The sequence below is a fragment of the Heterodontus francisci genome, chromosome 10, assembly GCF_036365525.1.
Source record: "Heterodontus francisci isolate sHetFra1 chromosome 10, sHetFra1.hap1, whole genome shotgun sequence".
Classification (NCBI taxonomy): Eukaryota; Metazoa; Chordata; class Chondrichthyes; order Heterodontiformes; family Heterodontidae; genus Heterodontus; species Heterodontus francisci.
This window is the reverse complement of record NC_090380.1, coordinates 18,861,655-18,885,414: the sequence shown is the minus strand read 5'-3', so window position 1 is coordinate 18,885,414 and position 23,760 is coordinate 18,861,655.

Here is a 23,760-nt window from a genome sequence, read left to right as displayed (position 1 = left end):
TGCAGAGGAGGAGATGATGGAGTAAAGCATCAAAGATGGTGAGAATCGGACTTCAAGCATTTGTGGATTGATGTTGCAGAACATTGCGACAATGTTTTCCAATGGATAGCGTGGCCTCCTCTGTGGAACTTGAATTGTGGCACTTTAATCAGTCCCTGCAGGCCCCGACCACAGCCGTGCAAACTATAGATGCCAACCAGTCTGTCACCTTAACCAGGGTGACAGATATCTTAGCCATGGCCTGAGCATGTCACTGACCTGCTCCAAGCTGTTCCCTGCAGAGAGGCAGGAATGATGTGCTGCTGACCCAGCAGAGGCTGGTGGCGAAAGGGGACATTGGAATTCACCATTCTTGCATGCCGACTGGCAACTCAGGTTTTCAGTTGCCTGGCGCTGAATGTGAAGACATGAGCTGCATGAGACCAATTGCTCCATGTGCAATGGGTACATTGGTTGTTTGCAGGCCTGTTTTGTCTAAGTGTGGCAGGGGAAGGGAAGCGGCTCCAGGGAATGTGATTGTTACTTTGCTCCAGTCTCAATGCATGACTGACTGTTCAAGATATTTGGGCATCCTTGGTATTCCAAGGATCAATGTGACCAACTGCTTTGGTGTTGTGCACCCCGTCTTCACCTTCTCCCTCTGCCTCCTCCACCACCACCACCTCCTCTTCATTGGAATCCTCAGCAGATGAAGGAAGCTGAGTGGCTGCTTCCTATTGCACCCCTAGCCATAGCATTATGTTGCACTGAGATTCTCCTGGAGCCCCTCCCTCGCTGGTCCGTGCTGAAGGCCGTCTCCATAAATGTCCAGGCACCTGAGACGCATCTTGATCATGCCAATGGCTTGTTCAGGAAACATCTGGTTGCCATCTTGTCGTGCTGCTGGATTTCATTGGTGGGGTTCCTAGAAGGGTCATTAGGCAGGTTTGGAGGAGTGGTCTCTTGCTCCCGAGCAGCCACTCTTTAAAGCTGCTTCCAGGTATGAACATGTCTGGAAAGTTGCACTGCCACAGTACGAAATCATCATGGCAGCTCCCATGGAATCTGGCACAGTCCTGCTCGAACCTTCTCTTAGAGCTGAACATTGGTGGAATGGAATCCCTTGCGGTTGATGAATGCTCCTGGATGATCAGGGCTGCTTGGATTGCCACGTGTGTGCGGTCAATGGCACCCTGCATCTGTGGGAAACCAGCCAGAGAGGCAAAACCCACTGTTTGCTCATTCTGACAACTATCCTCATAGGGGATGTTTACATAACTCCCAGTCCTGGTAAACAATCTATCCATTACCTGCCTTATGTATTTATGTGCAGCCGACTACAAGACCCTCGATATATCTCCAGTAACACCCTGGAATGAACCAGGGACAGAGAAATTGAGGGCAGTGGTGACCTTCACAGCCGCTGGTAATGCATGGCCACCAGCTCCAGCAGGCAGCAGCTCTTCTTCTCGGAGGCTGCAGATGTCTACGGACACCTGACATGTCAACCTCAGCCTGCGGTAGCGCTGCTCTTCCCAGAGGTCAAGGAAGCTGAGCCTCTGTCTGTAGACCCTGTGACAGTGTAATGCCTCCTGTGATCTAATCTCTCTGTTGCTCCTTTCTCTGCTGCCCACCTGCAGCTTCCTCCACCCAGGCCCTCGCTGCTGGTAAGTCTGATTGTTTTCCTCATCTGAAGTCTAGTCTAAAGTAGCTTTGAAACCATTGATCCTGATTTTCTCTATATCAAACTTCCAAACTGTAAAAATAAGTCTCTCACAACAAGTACTCTCACCACACCACTTCCCAGGGGGAACTGAGAAAGCAGCTCTGAGCTCTGAAAATTTATCCTTTTCCAGACTCCTAACCATTAACCATTCCCATGAACCAATGCTCGATCTCATCCCCATTTTAATGCTGCATTTCCCAAGTACCGGGAAACCTGTGCTGGAAACCTGAGCCACCTCTCAGGCGTGGATTACTTGACTGACCTCAAACCCATTTCGGAACATAAAAATATCACAGCAGGTTGCAGTCAGGTTCCCCATTTTAAACAATTTAAATTCTTCCCCACCAGGACACTGTCCCACTCACTCCCCCCGCTCTTTAAATCCCCCAACTCACTTGAATTTGATGTTTTTTCTGGCAATGTGAGGTTGCTGGCAGGAGGTGATGTCTCTGCAATGATTTGATTTTGCACAGGCTGCAATGTAGAAAACCTCACAACCTTCTGACCCATATTTATAGAATCATCGAAATTTACAGCATGGAGGGAGGCCATTCAGCCCATCATGTTCGTGCCTGTCAACAAGTAGCCGTCCAGCCTAATCCCACTTTCCGGCTCTTGGTCCATAGCCTCATAGGTTACCGACCTTCAAATGCATAACCAAGCATTTTTTAAATGTTATGAGGGTTTCTGCCTCTACCACCCTTTCAGGGAGTGAGTTACAGATCCCCATCACCCTCTGGGTGAAAAAATATCCCCTTGAATCCCTTCTATACCCCCTACCTCTTACCCTAAATCTATGCCCCAACATTATGGGCCCCTTATAGGGAATACAGCCTTCCTATCCTCTCCATCTTGACCCCTCATAATGTTATCCACTTCAATTAGGTCTCCCCTCAGTTTCATCTGTTCCAAAGAAAACAACCTGAGCCTATCCAATCATTCCTCATAATTAAAATCTCCAGTCCAGGCAGCATCGGAGTAAATCTCCTCAGTACCCTCTCTAGTGCAATCACATCTTTCCTATAGTGCGGTGACCAAGAACTCCACTCCAGCTGTGGCCGAACTAGTGTTTTGCACAGTTCCAGCATAACCTCTTATATTCTATGCCTTGTCTAATAAAGGCAAGTATTGCATAAGCCACCTTGACCACATTATCTACCTGTCCAGCAACCTTCAGGGATCTGTGGACATGCTCTCCAAGGTCCCTCTGTTCCTCTACACTTCTCACCATCCTACCAATTATTCTCTTGCCTTGTTACCCTTCTCCGAATGCATTACCTCACACTTCCCTGGATTGAACTCCATTAGTCCCTGTTCCGCCCACCTGACCATTCCATTGATATCTTCCTGCAGTCTGCAGCTTTCTTCTTCATTATCAATCACACAGACAATTTTTGTATCATCTGAAAATTCTTAATCATACCCCTTACATTCAAGTCCAAATCATTGATACATGCCACAAAAAGCAAGAGACCCAGTCACAAAACACCCATCAACCACTGCTTCCTGCCTCTGAGCCAATTTTGGATCCAACTTGCCACTCTGCCTTGGATCCCATGGACTTTTACTTTCGTGATCAGTCTACCATGTGGAACCTTATCAAAAGCCTGTCTAAAATCCAAATAGACTACTTCAAATGCACTATCCACATCAGCCTTCCCTGTTACCTCCTCAAAAAATTCAATCATGTTTGTCAGACACGATATTCCCTTCACAAATCCATGCTGTCTTTGATTAATCCACATCTTTCTGAATGAAGATTTATCCATTCCTCAGAATTTTTTTCCAATAATACTCCCACCAGCGAGGTTAGCCTAACTGACCTGTAGTTACTCAGTCTATCCCTTTCTCCCTATTTAAACAATGAGACAACATTAGCTGTCCTCCAGTCCTCTGGCACCACACCTATAAACAGAGAGGATTGGAAAATAATGGTCAGAACCTCTGCTATTTTTTTCTCTTGCTTCACTTAACAGCCTAGAATATATTTCATCCGGGCGTGGGGATTTATCCACTTTCAATGATGTTAAACACCCAAATACTTCCTCTGTCACTCTGTTAATTTCATGGAAATATAGAAAATAGGAGCAGGAATAGGCCATTTGACCCTTCGAGCTTGCTCTGTCATTCATTATGATCATGGCTGATCATCCAACTCAGTAACCTGTTCCCACTTTTGCCCCATACCCTTTGATCCCTTTAGACCCAAGAGCTATATCTAACTCCTTCATGAAAACATATAATGTTTTGCCCTCAACTGCTTTCTGTGGTAGCGAATTCCACAGGCTCACCACTGTCTGGGTGAAGTAATTTCTCCTCATCTCAGTCCTGAAAGGTTTACCCCGTATCCTTAGACTATGACCCCTAGTTCTGGACTCCCCCACCATCGGGAACATCCTTCCTGCATCTATCCTGTCAAGTCCTGTTAGAATTTTATAGGTTTCTATGAGATCTCCCCTCACTCTTCTGAACTCCAGCAAATATAATCCTAACCGACTCAATCTCTCCTCATACATCAGTCCCACCATCCCAGGAATCAGTCTGATAAACCTTCGCTGCACTCCCTCTATAGCAAGAACATTCTTCCTCAGATAAGGAGACCAAAACTGCACACAATATTCCAGGTGTGGCCTCACCAAGGCCCTGTATAATTGCAGCAAGACATCCCTGCACCTGTACTCGAATCCGCTTGCTATGAAGGCCAACATAACATTTGCCTTTTTTACCGTCTGTTGCACCTGCATGTTTACCTTCAGCGACTGGTGTACGAGAACACCCAGGTCTCGTTGCATATTCCCCTCTCTCAGTTTATAGCCGCTCAGATAATAATCTGCCTTCCTGTTTTTGCTACCAAAGTGGATAACCTCACATTTATCCACATTATACTGCATCTGCCATGCATTAGCCCACTCACTCAACTTGTCCAAATCACCCTGAAGCCTCTCTGCATCCTCCTCACAACTCACCCTCCCACTCAGTTTTGTGTCATCTGCAAATTTGGAGATATTACATTTAGTTCCCTCATCTAAATCATTAATGTATATTGTGAATAGCTGGGGTCCTAGCACCGATCCCTGTGGTACCTCACTAGTCACTGCCTGCCATTTGGAAAAGGACCCATTTATCCCTACTCTTTGTTTCGTGTCTGCCAACTAATTTTCTATCCATCTCAATACACTACCCCCAATCCCATGCGCTTTAATTTTTCATGCTAATCTCTTATGTGGGACTTTGTCGAAAGCCTTCTGAAAGTCAAATAAACCACACCCACTGGCTGTCCCTCATCAACTCTACTAGTTACATCCTCGAAGAATTCTCGTAGATTTGTCAAGCATGATTTCCCTTTCGTAAATCCATGCTGACTCTGTCTGATTCTACCACTGTTCTCTAAGTGCTCTGCTGTAAAATTTTTGATAATGGATTCTAGAATTTTCCCCATTACCGACGTCAGGCTGACTGGTCTATAATTCGCTGCTTTCTCTCTACCTCCCTTTGTAAATAGTGGGGTTACATTTGCTACCCTCAAATCTGTAGGAACTGTTCCAGAGTCTGTAGAATCTTGGAAGATGACCACCAATGCATCCAATATTTCTAGGGCCACTTCCTTAAGTACTCTGGGATGCATACCATCAGGCCCTGGGGATTTATTGGCCTTCAATCCCATCAATTTCCCCAACACGGTTTCTCTACTAATACTGATTTCTTTCAGTTCCTCGATCTCACTAAACCCTGTGTTCCCCAACATTTCTGGTATGATTTCAACATTTCATCTAATATTTCATACTCCTCCTCCCTAATTGCAACATGTGTATCATTCCTCTCTTTTATAAAAACAGATGCAAAATATTCATTAAGAACCCTACCAACATCCTTAGCCTCTACACACAGGGCTGAATATTATTGACCCCCCGTGACGGGTTCAGAGGAGGGGGGGGCCCATAGAATTACAATGGGAGTAGGGGGGTGGGGCAGAGGGCCCATCGCCTCCCCATCACATTGCAATTTTGTCGGGGCTGGATAGGCCAATGACAGCCTTCTCACCCAGAGGCCCTATTCCTTCTTTAATTATTCTCTTACTCTTTATGCTTTCATAAAAAATCTTTGGGTTTTCCTTGATTTTGCTTGCCGATATTTTTTCATGCCTTCTCTGCGCTTTCCTAATTTCCTTTTTAATTTCACCCCTACACTTTTTATACTCCTCTCGGTTTTCTGCAGTCTTGAGCCTTGGGAATGCTTTGCCAGATGGGGTGGTGGGTGCCTTTAAGAGGGAGCTGGATCAGTTCCTGACTGAGCACAGATCACATCATATACAAGGTAAGTGTCTTTACAGATACCACTTGGTCCATGTGATCTCCTGGACTGGTTTCGATTGTCTGAAGGGGATCAGAGAGGAATTTTCCAGAGTATTCTTTTCCCTTATTGGCCCTTGTTTTTTGTTCTCTTTTTTGCTTCTTTCAGGAGATTACATGTCTGCCAGAGAGGAACGAAGTGTTCAGTCAGGACACTCATGAAGCTTGATGGGCCAACTGGTCTTTTCATTTCTTATGTTCATGTGGAAGCATACAGAAGTCGAGAACCAAGGCCCAGAGTCAGTGATTTGCAGAATATTTTTCTCATTTTATGTCCCTTCTCCCAATAGCATTGTCTTTTGCCCAGTTTTGGAGAAAGCAAAGTGCTGAAGCTGCTGGAAATCTGAAATAAAAACAGGAAACTCTCAGCAGGTCAGGCAGCATCTGTGGAGAGAGGAAGGGAGGGTTAAAGTTTCAGATTGATGACATTTCATCCTGAGTGAAATACCTGTGACCTGAGAGAGAGTCACTAGAACAGCATCAGGAGGGGGAACACAGCTGATTTCTCACCTCCCTAGTTCAGAGGCACTGAGACTATTGCAGTGCCCAGCATTGCCCTGGCTGAGGATAGTGAACTTACATTCGTAAGTTTTCACCAACTTTAGCTCATAAAGTCCATCAAATGGCCACTGGAACCATACATTGCATAGCGAGAATCCAGACTTCCTTACTTGGCGAGCACCCTATCTCGGTCTTGCTATCTGGAAATTTTCAGGATTCAGAATAAGTGCTTCCCTATGTTGAGGGATAGAAATTTTATAGGAGACTTACAAGTGGCTCCTTGTGCACACCTGGAGCACCAGTCAGAGCAGCGAGTGTACAATGTACTACTCAGAGAGTTCTAAAGGACGAAGAGACAAAATGAACAGGAAGGAAGGAAACTACAGCTAGACTCCCTCAGTCTCCAGCAATTCAGCGAAGTAGTTTGTAAATGTACTTTCCACAGCTAGTACACACCCCACAAAGTCTACAACTAGAAGATGAAAAATGACCCTGAAAAATCAGTCACATCAGCAAAAAAAAATCAAGCTTGCACAGAAACCAAGATGGATTGACAAAGGGGACTAGAGTTTTACAAAGTGCTCCTTTGCTCATTGCTCTTTCAAGACACCTTGGTTCAATGGGTAGCACTTTCACCTGACTCAGAAGTTGCTGGTTCAATTCCCACTGCAGGAATTGAATCTAGGTCGACACTCTGGTGTACTAATGAGGGTGTAGCAAATGTCCTATCTTTTGGATAAGATGTTGAATTGGGGTCCTGTGTATTTCTTCAGGAGGTTTAGAAGAGCCCATCGTAGCATTGAAATATGGAAAGAAAAGCTGCTGCTGTCCTGGTCCAAGATTCCTCCTTCTGCCAACACCACCTAATTGACCCCTGTGTTTGCCTATAGTTATTTGTGTGCGAAGCACATTGAGATGCCCAGGAGTTGTGGTAGGGTTCTGCATCAATGCTACTTTTCCTTCCATCCATCACTGAGTCATCCAGTAGGTTTTTGGCTGCAATAGGATATAGGGAGATAGTTTTAGGAGATAGGGAGCTTATTAAAGCCTGGAGCACGGAGAGAAAATAGAATGATTGGATTAAGTTAAATTCCAGCATAACTCTCCCAGTTTGTATATTAGGTGGCAGATTGCCAGGACACAGCTGCTGATAGCTGTGATAGGACTGGTATCTGGCAACTTAAATGCTGGTGATTGCTGGGAGCACCAAGAGGCTTGAAAACACATGGCTCATTTGGATGATATGTTTTCCTCTGACTAATGTATATTTCTGTTCTACAAACACTGGTTGGGGGGAGACGTCCAGACCATAACAGTGAATTGGGAGAGAGTTGCACTGGCAGAAGAAGCTCCTTGTAAAGCTTAGACCTTCATAGGACTACTCTAGTCATGATCTTATCCACTCTTATCATCCAATCATCTTTATGGTTTTGGATTATTCAAAGTTCGAGAACAACAAGTGGGCTTTCTCTACAGCCTGTAAGGCAGTGCTATAATATGCAGTCACTGGGCTAATATAAGATTAGTGCAACTCTATACATTAAAAGTAGTGATGGTGACAATTAGGCACGGACTTTCTTCAGGATTTCCATGTTTCCACTCTCCAGTTATTTTTGTTGCATGTCCTCCTCAGTAGGAATTGGATAAAATTAACCACAGGAGCTGTTTCTTTCAATTGAAAAGCTAAAGTGAGAGATCAAGATTCCTTGCGCAGAAAACCACAAAGACTGAAAATAGCAGAAGGGAAGACAAAGTAAAGGAGGAGCCTTGGATTTTGAAAGGCTGAAGATTGTACAAAGGTGGGTAGACTGGTGGATGTAATGAGTTCCACATTTGCAGGCCTAGGAGACAGAGAGCTGGAGCATGAGGATGAGCAACGAGTTGTGATTTCAGCAGAGTGCAGATGTAGGAGGAGTCAAGTCATTAAGGGTGCACACCAGGAGCTCAGAAGAAGCAAGAGAGGAAAGTACAGAGGTTGTAATAGATGAGACCACAGAGAATGGTTTCAGCAATGTCATAATCAATCTTTTGCTAGACATTTACTGACCTGATATTCTCAGCACTGAAGACAACATGGAATTTGTCCATCTGAGGGCCAAATCACCCTTTGACGTGCATACTTAAACAGTCAGATGTGGTGATAGCCACCAGGTCATTGATAAAGACAAGACAAAGAATTCAGTCAAGAATGTTCCCTGAGCAGGTGTTGAACTGAGAAGACAGACAACAACAACAACAACTTGCATTTATATTGCACCTTAATGTGGCGAAATGTCTCTTACCCCCCCCCCCCCCACCCCCACCCACCCTCCTCCCCGGCACCAGATTGTGAGGCTGGCGGCTGCTGATCTCTGCTTGTTCCAGGACCCGTTTACCGGGTGGTGGCACCCCTCCACCGCCTTTGTTCGGCGGAGAGTTTCATCTGTTGACTTTTTTTTATTAAAATAAAACCACCCAGTTTGTATATTTTCAGGAGCATAATCAGATGAAATTTGTAACTGAGCCACATAGGGAGATATTAGGGCAGATGACTAAAAGCTTGTTCAAAGAGGTAGATTTTAAGGGATGCCTAAAAGGAGGAGAGATTTAGAGCTTAGGGCCTAGTCAGCTGAGGCACACTGCAATGGTGGAACAATTAAAATCGGGAATGCTCAAGAGGCCAGAATTGGAGGAGCGCAGAGATCTCAGAGGGCTGTAGGACTTGAGGAGGCTACAGCGATAGAGCAGGGTGAAGGATTTGAACACAAGGATATGAATTTTTAAATCAAAGCATTGCCAAACCAGGAGCTAGTGTAATGACCACAGGGTTGATGGTTAAATGAGACTTGGTGCGAGTTAGTACATGGGTGGCAGTGTTTACAATGAGCACAGGTTATCAGAGGTGGAAGATGGAAGGCTGGTCAGGAGTACGTTGGAATAATCAGGTTTGGAGGGAGCAAAATCACAGACGAGTGTTTCAGCAGCAGTTGGACTGAGGCAGGGGCGGAGTTGGCCAATATTACAGAGGGGAAAATACTTTTTTCATGATCTGATGATTGAAATTATGCATGAATTAAAGAATTTGACTATCTACTAGAAGGCAGCAGCTTCTCAGTGCTGCAAGGATGCCATATCCAATTAAATATCTAGCATCATCAATTTGATCTGCAGCAAAGTCAACGGGGGCAAAATTCGACATCACCCCCAAAAACGGGCGCAGGGATTGCAATGCACAATTAACCCACTCTCGTTCCTTCTGATACAGGTATCACTCAGACTTCATGCTGCCTGATAATTATACTGATAGTATCTGCAGCCCAGTGGCTGCACCACTCAGTACAGGGCCCAAGTTTGAGGCTAGCACCACTTAAAGCTAGCCTGCACTACTTAATGTCAACCTTCACCTTGTAGAGGGGAGGTGTACTCTGGCTAGAGCAGATGCTGGAAGTGGCTGGGGAAGAGAGACTGACCTGTGAGGAGACTGAATAATGGTGCAAGAGGGAAGACAACGTGTTCCTAGCATTACGACCAGGTGAGAAAGGTGCCTTGGGGTCTTTTACTGTCTTCACCTGATCTTATTGTAACAGGGTTTAATTTTAAACACACTGTGTTTTGAGCTTCCCCTTTGTGAATCCTTGTTCACAACTTCCCAATTATAAGGCAAATAAATGAGCACACCAGGTTTAGGTTTAAAGAAGAAAAGTGAAATTTATTAAACCTTAAACTTAAACTAATTCGGTTGATGCCTTTGGATAGATGCCGCGCCCCATGCTAGCATGCATACGCGATACGCACATGCAAATACAGACAGAAAAGAGAAGAAAAATAAAATGGAGAGGTTTGAGGCAATCTCTGAAGAGGGTTTTTTTACTGTGCTTTGAGCTCACTGTAGAGTCCTTGATTGTAGATAGATCTTGCTTTTCGTTGGGGCCCAGTATTCTTCTTAAACCTTGTTCACTGTAGGAGACTTTTCTCTATTGGGGTTCAATATGTCTTCAATGGTTTCCGAAGCTGGTGAGAGTGAGATGAGAGCAGACAGAAGAGAGATGTTCTCAGTCCAGGAGAAAACAGCTTTCTGACTTCACAATTCTGTGGCCAGTTCAAATTCAAAAACGAACAGCTAGCCAGTTATGTGACTAAACTGGTCTGACAACTTCTCCTGTGTATTGGGGAAGCAAGGACTGGGTCCCTTGTTCCAACACTGTCTGCTAGCAAGCAAATGTTTTTCCAGTCAGGGACCTCGCAATTCCTTGTGATAGGCCCTCTTTTCTTCCCAACCACGATTTTTTTAAGTTTTAATGTTTATGTGGCAAAATAATGTCTGCCTCAGTCTTGGCAGCTGGGGGGGGGGGGGGGTGGCGGGGCCTGCATAACACACTTGACACACATGACACACTTGCCTGACACTAGTTTCTCAGATGTTGCACTGGAGGCTTTGATGGAGGAGCTGGACAGAAGGAAAGATGTCTACTGTCCACAGAAGGCCCTCCAGTTAGACACTGAGTAGGCAGTGAGAGCAGATGGCTGTTGCCGTCAATGCCAGCAGTGTAGCCCTGAGGATCTGGATGCAGTGCTGCAAGAAGTTCAATGACCTCACACAAGCAGTCAAGGTCAGTGAATGCTTCTTCAAATGCAACATCCTATCAACTGAATCACTAGGCTCTGAACTGATCAATGCACCACAGCCCCATCCCAATCTACCAACAATCTCTATCAATCAGGACTTAAACTTAGCATTCATAGCCTCACCTCACCCTCACACACTTAACACTACTGCAAGGCTCACACCCACATCTCACAGCTTTCACACACTGCCAGCTATTCAACCATGACAGCCACATCACCCAAGCACATTGCAGCACACTCACTGACACATTCTCTTCTTTCTTGCAGGATAAGGCGGCCCACAACCAGAGGCAGCAGCACCTAACTGGCAGGGGACAGGAACAACTGTATGTCCTTGCCCCCATGGAGGAGACAGTGTTCACCACCCTTGGAGCAGTCATGATTGAGGCTGTGGTCAGCTGCAGGGCTCAAACCATTGCAGTTGACGGTATGTTCATACCTAATCCTCCTCCTCACATCCCATTTACTCCTCATCCCGCAATCTTTTATTTTCAAGCTGCAGATGGTGTAACCATACACCTCCAGCTTTCCCCACAACCCTATCCTTTCTCCTTACAGATACCCAAGAACTGTAACCTGGCCAGGCAGTGGTGGAAGAGCAAGAAGCCAGTGATGATGAAGATGCACCATCACTCGCTCTCACACTCACAGCCGCCAGCTCAGATACTGACAGGGCACTTACTTTAGAGCATGGCTTAAAGATGGGATCGGCATGTGATGTCGTGCATGAGTGAGCTGTATGCAGCGAGAGGACAAGAATGGTGCAGGGGACACCTCGCTGGAAGGCAAGGTCACACATGAATTCTGCTGCAGAGGACTCAGATGAGGACTTTGATCGGGCAGTATACAGGAGAAGACTGATGGGTATTCACTATGAAATGCTTGGTGCATTGGTACGGCTTCCAGAAGTCACTGTCAAGGAGCATGGAGGAGTCCAGCACCAACTTAGTAACCAGTTTTGTGCAGAGCCTGGAGCCCATCCTTTCCAGCATGAAAGTGGTGTCAACTGCAGATCCAATCATGATGCAGTGTCCGATAGCCAATGATGCAGCTTCCATTACAGCACAAGCAGAAAGCGAGCCAATGTTTGGTTGCTACGGTACAAGCTCTCATGAAAGCACAGCTTGGTGCCATCATGCCTGCGGATACCAAGCCCTGAATTTTACTGTGAATATCGGGACCCTGACATCACAGCGAACAGCAGGTCCCAAGCCCGCACTTGCTGACAGCGGGACTGGCTCAGCAATTTTACCACAGGCAGCCTCCTAATTGGCTGCCTGCGAGCCAGCCATTTGCCAAGCTCCTAATGTTGGCCCAATCAGAGAGTCGGCAACTCTGCAGCCTCAGCAGCACCCCCAGGAGAGGTGTGCAGGAGAACCCGGGAGCTCGGACGAGAAAGTTTAAAAAAAATTTAAAAAGTCAGGGGGCCATGGGTCGAGGGGAAGCCCCCTACAGGGGGGATTTTTTGGGGCTGTGAGGGCTGCCTTCCCTGCCTACAGCCGCCTCTTTGAATCATCGAGCTTCCGGCTTCGATGGCACACTGGGCTGCTGCAGGAAGGCCGCTGCCCAAAAGCTGGCGGCAAAATGCCAGTGACCACATAAAATGGCTCTTAATAGGCTCTTTAATTATGCAAATCAGCTGCCAGCCTCCTGGGAGCAGGCAGTCACTCCGGGTTCAGTCCAGCCACTGGGAAAATGCCACTGCAGCAGGACTAAATCAGGGAGCCATCCGACGCGGCTCTCCACTCTTTTACCAGTCCCCCACCTCCCAGCCTGCCACTCGGGGCAGGTTAAATTCTGCCCCAGTGTTAAAAAGGGCATTGTTAGGATTGCTGAGGTGCCACCCTGTGGAGGTGCCAGTGGCTCCATGGAGCACTGACCTGCTGTCCTCTCTCATCCCTCCACATCTGCCACTCCACCCTTGCTGTTGCCAGCCCAGAGCTGTTCAAAGTGTTTGCTTTGTGGTAGCTTTTACTTCAGTATTATGGCCAAGTGGATGCTGTGATAGTCCATGACATGTGGAACAAAGAACAAAGAACAAAGAAAATTACAGCACAGGAACAGGCCCTTCGGCCCTCCAAGCCTGCGCCGATCCAGATCCTCTATCTAAACATGTCGCCTATTTTCTATGGGTCTGTATCTCTTTACTTCCTGCCCATTCATGTATCTGTCTAGATACATCTTAAAAGACGCTATCGTACCCGCATCTACCACCTCCGCTGGCAACGCGTTCCAGGCACCCACCACCCTCTGCGTAAAGAACTTTCCACGCATATCCCCCCTAAACTTTTCCCCTTTCACTTTGAACTCGTGTCCCCTAGTAATTGAATCCCCCACTCTGGGAAAAAGCTTCTTGCTATCCACCCTGTCTATACCTCTCATGATTTTGTACACCTCAATCAGGTCCCCCCTCAACCTCCGTCTTTCTAATGAAAATAATCCTAATCTTCTCAACCTCTCTACATAGCTAGCGCCCTCCATACCAGGCAACATCCTGGTGAACCTCCTCTGCACCCTCTCCAAAGCATCCACATCCTTTTGGTAATGTGGCGACCAGAACTGCACGCAGTATTCCAAATGTGGCCGAACCAAAGTCTTATACAACTGTAACATGACCTGCCAACTCTTGTACTCAATACCCCGTCCGATGAAGGAAAGCATGCCGTATGCCTTCCTGACCACTCTATTGACCTGCGTTGCCACCTTCAGGGAACAATGGACCTGAACACCCAAATCTCTCTGTACATCAATTTTCCCCAGGACTTTTCCATTTACTGTATTGAATTGGATCTTCCAAAATGCATCACCTCGCATTTGCCCTGATTGAACTCCATCTGCCATTTCTCTGCCCAACTCTCCAATCTATCTATATTCTGCTGTGTTCTCTGACAGTCCCCTTCACTATCTGCTACTCCACCAATCTTAGTGTCGTCTACAAACTTGCTAATCAGACCACCTATACTTTCCTCCAAATCATTTATGTATATCACAAACAACAGTGGTCCCAGCACGGATCCCTGTGGAACACCACTGGTCACACGTCTCCATTTTGAGAAACTCCCTTCCACTGCTACTCTCGGTCTCCTGTTGCCCAGCCAGTTCTTTATCCATCTAGCTAGTACACCTTGGACCCCATGCGCCTTCACTTTCTCCACCAGCCTACCATGGGGAACCTTATCAAACGCCTTACTGAAGTCCATGTATATGACATCTACAGCCCTTCCCTCATCAATCAACTTTGTCACTTCCTCAAAGAATTCTATTAAGTTGGTAAGACATGACCTTCCCTGCACAAAACCATGTTGCCTATCACTGATAAGCCCATTTTCTTCCAAATGGGAATAGATTCTATTCCTCAGTATCTTCTCCAGCAGCTTCCCTACCACTGACGTCAGGCTCACCGGTCTATAATTACCTGGATTTTCCCTGCTACCCTTCTTAAACAAGGGGACAACATTAGCAATTCTCCAGTCCTCCGGGACCTCACCCGTGTTTAAGGATGCTGCAAAGATATCTGTTAAGGCCCCAGCTATTTCCTCTCTCGCTTCCCTCAGTAACCTGGGATAGATCCCATCTGGACCTGGGGACTTGTCCACCTTAATGCCTTTTAGAATATCCAACACTTCCTCCCTCCTTATGCCGACTTGACCTAGAGTAATCAAACATCTGTCCCTAACCTCAACATCCATCATGTCCCTCTCCTCGGTGAATACCGATGCAAAGTACTCGTTTAGAATCTCACCCATTTTCTCTGACTCCACGCATAACTTTCCTCCTTTGTCCTTGAGTGGGCCAATCCTTTCTCTAGTTACCCTCTTTCTCCTTATATATGAATAAAAGGCTTTGGGATTTTCCTTAACCCTGTTTGCTAAAGATATTTCATGACCCCTTTTAGCCCTCTTAATTCCTCGTTTCAGATTGGTCCTACATTCCCGATATTCTTTCAAAGCTTCGTCTTTCTTCAGCTGCCTAGACCTTATGTATGCTTCCTTTTTCCTCTTAGCTAGTCTCACAATTTCACCTGTCATCCATGGTTCCCTAATCTTGCCATTTCTATCCCTCATTTTCACAGGAACATGTCTCTCCTGCACGCTAATCAACCTCTCTTTAAAAGCCTCCCACATATCAAATGTGGATTTACCTTCAAACAGCTGCTCCCAATCTACATTCCCCAGCTCCTGCTGAATTTTGGTATAGTTGGCCTTCCCCCAATTTAGCACTCTTCCTTTGGGACCACTCTCGTCTTTGTCAATGAGTATTTTAAAGCTTACGGAATTGTGATTACTATTCCCAAAGTAGTCCCCTACTGAAACTTCAACCACCTGGCCGGGCTCATTCCCTAACACCAGGTCCAGTATGGCCCCTTCCCGAGTTGGACTATTTACATACTGCTCTAGAAAACCCTCCTGGATGCTCCTTACAAATTCTGCTCCATCTAGACCTCTAACACAAAGTGAATCCCAGTCAACGTTGGGAAAATTAAAATCTCCTATCACCACCACCCTGTTGCTCCTACATCTTTCCATAATCTGTTTACATATTTGTACCTCTATCTCACGCTCGCTGTTGGGAGGCCTGTAGTACAGCCCCAACATTGTTACCGCACCCTTCCTATTTCTGAGTTCTGCCCATATTGCCTCACTGCTCGAGTCCTCCATAGTGTCCTCCTTCAGCACAGCTGTGATATCCTCTTTGACCAGTAATGCAACTCCTCCACACTTTTTACCTCCCTCTCTATCCTGCCTGAAGCAACGATATCCTGGGATATTTAGTTGCCAATCATGCCCTTCCCGCAACCAAGTCTCAGTAATAGCAATAACGTCATACTCCCAGGTACTAATCCAAGCCCTAAGTTCATCTGCCTTACCTACTACACTTCTTACATTAAAACAAATGCACCTCAGACCACCAGTCCCTTTGCGTTCATCATCTGCTCCCTGCCTACTCTTCCCCTTAGTCACACTGACTTCATTATCTAGTTCCTTACAGGCTTTAGTTACTACCTACTTACTGTCAACTGACCTCCTCATTTGGTTCCCATCCCCCTGCCACATTAGTTTAAACCCTCCCCAACAGCGTTAGCAAAAGCACCCCCAAGGAAGGTAAGGTGTGGAACTGTTGGTAAATGGGGAATTGGAGTTGTGTTCTCTGCTATCTATGAGTCAATCATAGACAGCCCAGCCAGAAAGAGTGTGTGTTAATTTCTTCCTCCTCCTCCTCCTCCTCCTCCTCTTTCTCCCCCTCATCTGGTCGTCATACACCTGGTAGCAAGGGCTGTGCCCTCGTGATGGTGAGGTTGTGCAGCATGCAGTAGACCACAATGAATCTTGACAAATACTCTGCCAAATTCTGCAGAGTTCCTCCAGTGCAGTCCAGGCAACGGAAGCCTTGTTTAAGCATCCCAATGGTCTGTTTAATCATATTTCGTATGTCTCACATGTCATAGAGTCATAGAGTCATACAGCATAGAAACAGGCCCTTCGGCCCACCGTGTCCATGCCGACCATAATGCCTATCTATACTAATCCCACCTGCCTGCATTAATTCCATATCCCTCTATGTCTTTGCTCATTCAAGTACCTGTCCAGATGCCTCTTAAATGTCGCTACTGTTCCTGCCTCCACCACCTCCTCAGGCAGCTCATTCCATATACCCACTATTCTTTGTGTGAAAAATTTACCCCTTTGATCCCCTTTAAGCCTCCTCCCTCTCACCTTAAATCTATGCCCTCTAGTTTTAGTCACCCCTACCATGGGAAACAAACTCTGGCTATCTACCCTATCTATGCCTCTCATAATTTTATATACCTCTATCATGTCCCCTCTCAGCCTCCTTCTCTCCAGGGAAAATAGACCCAGCCTATCCAATCTCTCTTTATAACTCAAGCCCTCCAAACCAGGCAACATCCTTGTGAATCTTTACTGCACCCTCTCTAGCTTAATCACATCTTTCCTATAGTGCGGCGACCAGAACTGCACACAGTACTCCAAATGCGGCCTAACCAACGTTATGTACAACTGTAACATGACGTCCCAACTCTTGTACTCAATGCTTCGGCCAATGAAGGCAAGCATGCCATATGCCTTCTTCACCACCCTGTCTACCTGTGTTGCCACTTTCAGGGAACTATGTACTTGCACCCCAAGGTCTCGCTGCTCAAGAACACGCCCCAGGGCCCTGCCATTCACTGTATATGTCCTGCCCTGGGTTCAACTTCCCAAAATGCATCACTTCACACTTGTCTGTGTTAAATTCCATTTGCCACTCCCTTGCCCACTTTCCCAGTTTATCCTGTTGTAACCTTAGACAACCTTCTTCACTGTCCACTATACCCCTTACATTCACATCCAAGTCATTAATATATATGACAAACAACAGAGGGCCCAGCACTAAAATAAAAGCAAAATACTACGGATGCTGGAAATCCGAAACAAAAACAAGAAATGCTGGAATCACTCAGCAGGTCTGGCAGCATCTGTGGAAAGAGAAGCAGAGTTAACGTTTCGGGTCAGTGACCCTTCTTCGGAACTGACAAATATTAGAAAAGTCACAGATTATAAACAAGTGAGGTGGGGGTGGGGCAAGAGATAACAAAGGAGAAGGTGCAGATTGGACCAGGCCACATAGCTGACCAAAAGGTCACGGAGAAAAGGCAAACAATATGTTAATGGTGTGTTGAAAGACAAAGCATTAGTACAGATTAGGTGTGAATACACTGAATATTGAACAGCAGCAAGTGCAAACCTGAAGAAAAACAACCTGAAAAAAACAGTGGGTAAGCAAACTGAACAAACTAAGATGAAATGAAATAAATGCAAAAAAAGATTGTAAAAAATGTAAAAGGAATGTAAAAAAAAGGGAAGAAAAAATAACTAAAAATGAAAGTAAAATGGGGGGCTGTCATGCTCTGAAATTATTGAACTCAATGTTCAGTCCGGCAGGCTGTAGTGTGCCTAATCGGTAGATGAGATGCTGTTCCTCGAGCTTGCGTTGATGTTCACTGGAACACTGCAGCAATCCCAGGACAGAGATGTGAGCATGAGAGCAGGGGGGAGTGTTGAAATGGCAAGCAACCGGAAGCTCAGGGTCCTGCTTGCGGACTGAGCGGCCCAGTGCTGAGGGCCCAGCACTGATCCCTGCGGCACACCACTGGTCATCGGCTTCCAATCTGAAAAATAACCCTCCACCACCACCCTCTGCCTCCTATCACCAAGCCAATTTTGAATCCAATTTGCTAGCTCACCCTGGATCCCATGTGTTCGAACCTTCTGGACCAGCCTACCATGTGGGACCTTGTAAGGCTCACTGGCCTGTACTTCCCTGGCTTATCCCTGCTGCCCTTCTTAAATAAAGGCACAACATTAGCTATCCTCCAGTCTTTCGGTACCTCACCCGTGGCTAACAATGACACAAAAATCTCTGCCAGGGCCCCAACAATCTCCTCCCTTGCTTCCCATAGCATCCAAGGATACACCTGGTCAGGCCCTGGGGATTTATCCACCTTAATGCGCTTCAAAACCTCCAACACCTCCTACTTTGTAATGTTGATATGCTCCAGGATATCGGTGTTCCCTCCCTTGAACTCATGAGCTTCCATGACCTTCTCTACGGTAAATACGGACGAGATGTATTCATTTAAGACCTCGCCCATTTCCCGTTGCTCCACACATAGATTGCCACACTGATCCTTAAGGGGACCTACTCTCTCCCTAGCTACCCTTTTACTCTTAATATACTTATAGAATCTTTTAAGATTCTCCTTTATCTTATCTGCCAGGGAAATCTCATGGCCCCTTTTCGCCCTCCTAATTTCCTTTTTAAGTGTACTTCTACATCCCCTATACTCCTCGAGGGACTCACTCGATCCCAGCTGCCTATACCTGACAGCTGGTATAGGTCCTGACCAGACCCTCAATATCCCTCGTCAACCAAGGTTCCCTAAACTTGCCAGCCTTGCCCTTCCATCTAACAGGAACATGCCGGCCCTGAACTCTTCCTATCTCACTTTTAAAAGCCTCCCACTTGCCAGATGTCCCTTTACCTGTAAACAGCCTCTCCCATTCAACTTTTGAGAGTTCCTGTTCTGATGCCATCGAAATTAGCCTTCCCCCAATTTAGGACTTCAACCTGAGGACCAGCCCTATCCTTTTTCATAACTATCTTGAAGCTAATAGAGTTGTGGTCACTGGTCCCAAAGTGCTCCCCCGCTGACACATCAACCACCTGCCCATCCTCATTTCCTGAGAGGAGGTCGAGTGTAGCCCCTTCTCTAGTAGGGCCATCCACACACTGCTTCAGAAAACTATCCTGGACACACTTAACAAATTCTTCCCTGTCTGATCCCTTAGCACTAAGGCAGTCCCAGTCAATATTAGGGAAGTTAAAATCACCTACTATTACAACCCTATCATTCCTACACCTATCTGTGATTTCCCTACATATATGCTCCTCCACTTCCCTCTGACTATTGGGGGCCCTATACTATAATCCCATCAAAGTGATCACCCCTTTCTTATTTCTAAGTTCTACCCATATGGCCTCGCTGGACATTCCCCCCGGGATATCCTCTCTAAGTACTACCGTGATGTACTCCCCTTTCAGAATGTCCTGCAGCCGCTCCGAGACATCCTTGACCCTAGCACCAGGGAGGCAACATACCATCCTGGAGTCTCATTTGTGGCCACCGAAACGACTATCTGCACCCCTTACGATAGAATCCCCTATCACTATAGCTCTTCCAACCCTTTTCCACCCCTGTTGTGCAGCAGAGCCCTCCGTGGTGCCACGAACTTGGCTGTTGCTGCTTTCCCTGGGAGGTCATCCCCCCCAACAGTATCCAAAGCAGTATATCTGTTTGAGAGGGGGATGGCCACAGGGGACTCCTGCACTACCTGCCTGCACCTACTACTCCGTCTGGTGGTCACCCATCCCTTTTCTGCCTGTGCAACCATTACCTGTAGTGTGACCACCTCACTAAACGTGCTATCCACAACTTCCTCAGCATCGCGGATGCTCCACAGTGAATCCACCCGCAGCTCCACCTCCGTACTGCGAGTAGCCAGTAGCTGCAGCTGGATGCACTTCCTGCACACATGGTCATCAGGGACACTGGAAGCATCCATGATTTCCCACATAGCTCAGGAGGAGCATATCACAGGGCTGAGCTCTCCTGCCATGACTTACCCTTAGGTTAATTAGTTACTCCCTTAATTAAAAAATACTAATTACACTAGGGGCCTTGTTCTACCCACTCCAATCCAAAGTCCTTAAAAAAAAACACTTTAGTAGTACTCACCTTATCACCAGAAATTTTTTCCAAAAAAAAACTTTCCCCTTTTTTTTTAAGATATTCTAACAGCTGCTACTCACCAACCAATCACCTTGCAGCTCTCCTCTGACGTCACTGTTTGCCTTTTTTTTTCCAAAACTCCGGCCCGCTGGAAGAGCTCCTCTCTGCTCCGCTCCCGGAAGGTAATAGACTGAGCCCCGATCCTCGGGGTCGAGTTATAGGCGCCGCTCCCGGCATTGTCCCCACAGGTCCACTCCGCTCCGCTCCCGGAAGGTAAGAGTCTGGGTTGCGCACTGGAGTCATGTGGTCAGCGGGTCGCCCTTGCCACCTAGTAGACACTTCCTGGTTTCTCATGGTAGCTCAAATGGTAATGGTGATAGCTGGTATAGTGGACTTCCACAGAATGAAGACATCATGATTGCTTCCAAGATACTGGGCATTGACTTGCGTGATGCGCTGTGTATGGTTGCACATAAGCTGAACATTGAGGGAGTGGAATCCCTTTCAGTTGCACTAATTCTCAGAACTGACATGCGGCACTCACAAAGCGATGTGCATGCAGTCAATGGCATCCTCCACCATCAGGAATCCTCCAATCGGTGCCAAAGTGCATGCTTGCTCCACCTGCTTCTCTCCGGCAAGAAAGAATGCAATTTATTCAGCTCTCTTGGAATACAGAGCCTCAGTATTATGCAATAGTGGATGACAAACTGGGAGATGTTGCAAATATTGCCAGGTTCAGCTTGGCCGTGGTCACCTTCACAGACACTGGTAATGCTGTCCTCGCCCTGCTCTGAGGCTGCAATCCTGTCTGCAACAGGCAGATTTCATTGAGCACCCGCTCAGTGAAACACAGACATCTGACACACTTTTCCTTGCTGAGGTTCAGGTAGCAGAATTGCTCCCTGAACACCTCGGGTGGATATGACCTCCTGCTGAAAGCCCTTCTCCCCCCACCCCCCTCCTCCTCCCTCTTCCAGCTGTTTTTCCTGCTCTGCAGCACCTCTGCTTATTCTCCTGGTCATGCTCTAGTCCAAGTGCAATGCCTACTACTGCCCCCATGTCTGGGAGCAAGTATTTTTCCCAGAACCCTTGAAGTCAAACCAAGGCCTTCAGCATCTGCTACAGCACTTCCTGTAGATTTCAGCAACTTTAAATAACTGTACAAACCTTCATTCTGCAAACACAGCAACAGCCAATAGAAATCAACCAGCAACTAGAAAGCAGTTGATGATCCTTTTAAATAGTACCAGTGGGGTCTTTCCTGTTCAGACATGTGAGGTTAAGAGATGCCATTAGCTGGAGCGTTGAACACCAAAATGGCACTGTGGATGTCAACTCAGCGTTACACACTGATTAACATCATGATCTGCCCGCTCTACTACATCCAGCGTGTGCTCCCTGCACCCAAACTATTACCCTGCTCACAATGGCGACCAAGTCAGCACTGGGAATGAGTGCACGCAGCACTGACACCAGTTTGGAACAAGAACTGCAGCCATAGTGCCGAGAAAACTAGTGCTACGCAACCGGATTTTGAGGTAAACAACTACGAACTTAGCTGTTGTGTTTGAGATGCTGCAGCAACTTCTTATTCTGCAATGAATTAGGAGGAGAGAAACAGATATCCAGGAGTGATCTTTGTTTATTCATTGAGTTTGAAGTTGGCAGGACAGGGGCACAGACAGAGTTTTGCACTTTTGGAACTCTGAGTCAACACTAATGTCTTCAAGGCCAGATATAGTATAGCCAAGTGCAAAGGAAATGCTAACCTCTACCTCCCAACAATAAGCCTTAATGACAACCTCAGAAGGCCACCTCCAACTTGCAGTAATGAACTTCCAGCACTGATCACCTTTCGGACCTCGCTGGGTGAAGTTTCCAATTAGTGACAAATTGTGGGCAGATCTATACTAGGTACTTGACCTCACAAGACACTGGATTGAGGCTCATTTAAATGTAGCACACTTACAGCCATCAATCCAGCCCAATCCAAAGCCAATTTCCAGAGGGGAAAGCACAGCGTGCTGACTCAGACCACTTAGATGTTAACATTTACTGTAAGTAAATCTTCCTGTTCTGTTATTTCCCATTGATGGTTAAGGTCCGTATGCATGTGTGTTTTTGATGTCAATTTTTGTTCCACTTCTTCATGTTGATGGGTGGGAATGTGGAGTTTGTCCTTCAAATTTATTTGTGTGTTTTATATTAATTTCACAATACAATGAAGAAAACAGGACTACAAATGCGATGAGATGGACTTTATTGTACAAAATGCTGCATTTCATTCTGGTGCTTACCACTATGTCCATTTGTAACTTCCTGCTACACAACTTACTGCACCTCTTAACTCAGTGTCATCTTCAAACTTGGATACATAACACTCTATTCCTGCATTTAAATTGTTAATTTATTTCACCATAGGGACCTGCCTCAAGTTTTCTGGTTCTCCCTCTCTTTTTCTTAAATAATGGAATGACATTTGCAATTTTCCATCCAAAACACAATTCCTGAATGTAAAGAGCTTTGGAGAATTATGATTTCCCCACCTGTTTCTTTTAATACACTGGGCTGGAAAGCTTCCTGTCCTGGAGATTTGTCTTAACTACCTTTATTTTCTTCATTACCATTTTTTTCACATTAAATCCATGAAGTTCCTCCCTTTGACTTATTTTTAGGCTCCCTTTTGCTACTGGTATTTTGTCCCCTTGCTCCTCTGTGAAAACTGATGTGAAGAATTCATTTCACGAATCTGCCATTTCCCTTTTTTTATTCGTTTCTAGGATGTGGGTGTTGCTGACAACACCAGTATTTATTGCCCATCCCCAATTGCCATTGAGAAGGTGGTGGTGAACTGCCTTCTTCCACTGCTGCCCCCCATGTTATGTTGGTACACCCACAGTGCTGTTAGGAAGGGAGTTCCAGGATTTTGAACTAACAGTGAAGGAACGGTGATATAGTTCCAAGTCAGGATAGTAAGCAACCTGGAGCTGAACTTGCAGGTGGTGGCATTCCCATGCATCTGCTGCCCTTGTCCTTCTAGGTGGTAGAGGTCTCAGGTTTGGAAGGTGGTGTTGAAGGAGACTTGGTGCTGCAGTGCATCTTGTAGATGGTACACACTGCTACCATTGTGAGCCAGTGATGCAGGGAGTGAACATTGAAGGTGGTGGATGGGGTGCCGATCAATCAAGCTGCTTTGTCCTGAATGGTGTCGAGCTTCTTGATTGGAACTGCACTCATCCAGGCAAATGGCAAGTATTCCATCACACTCCTGACTTGTGCCTTGTCGATAGTGGACAGGCTTTGGGAAG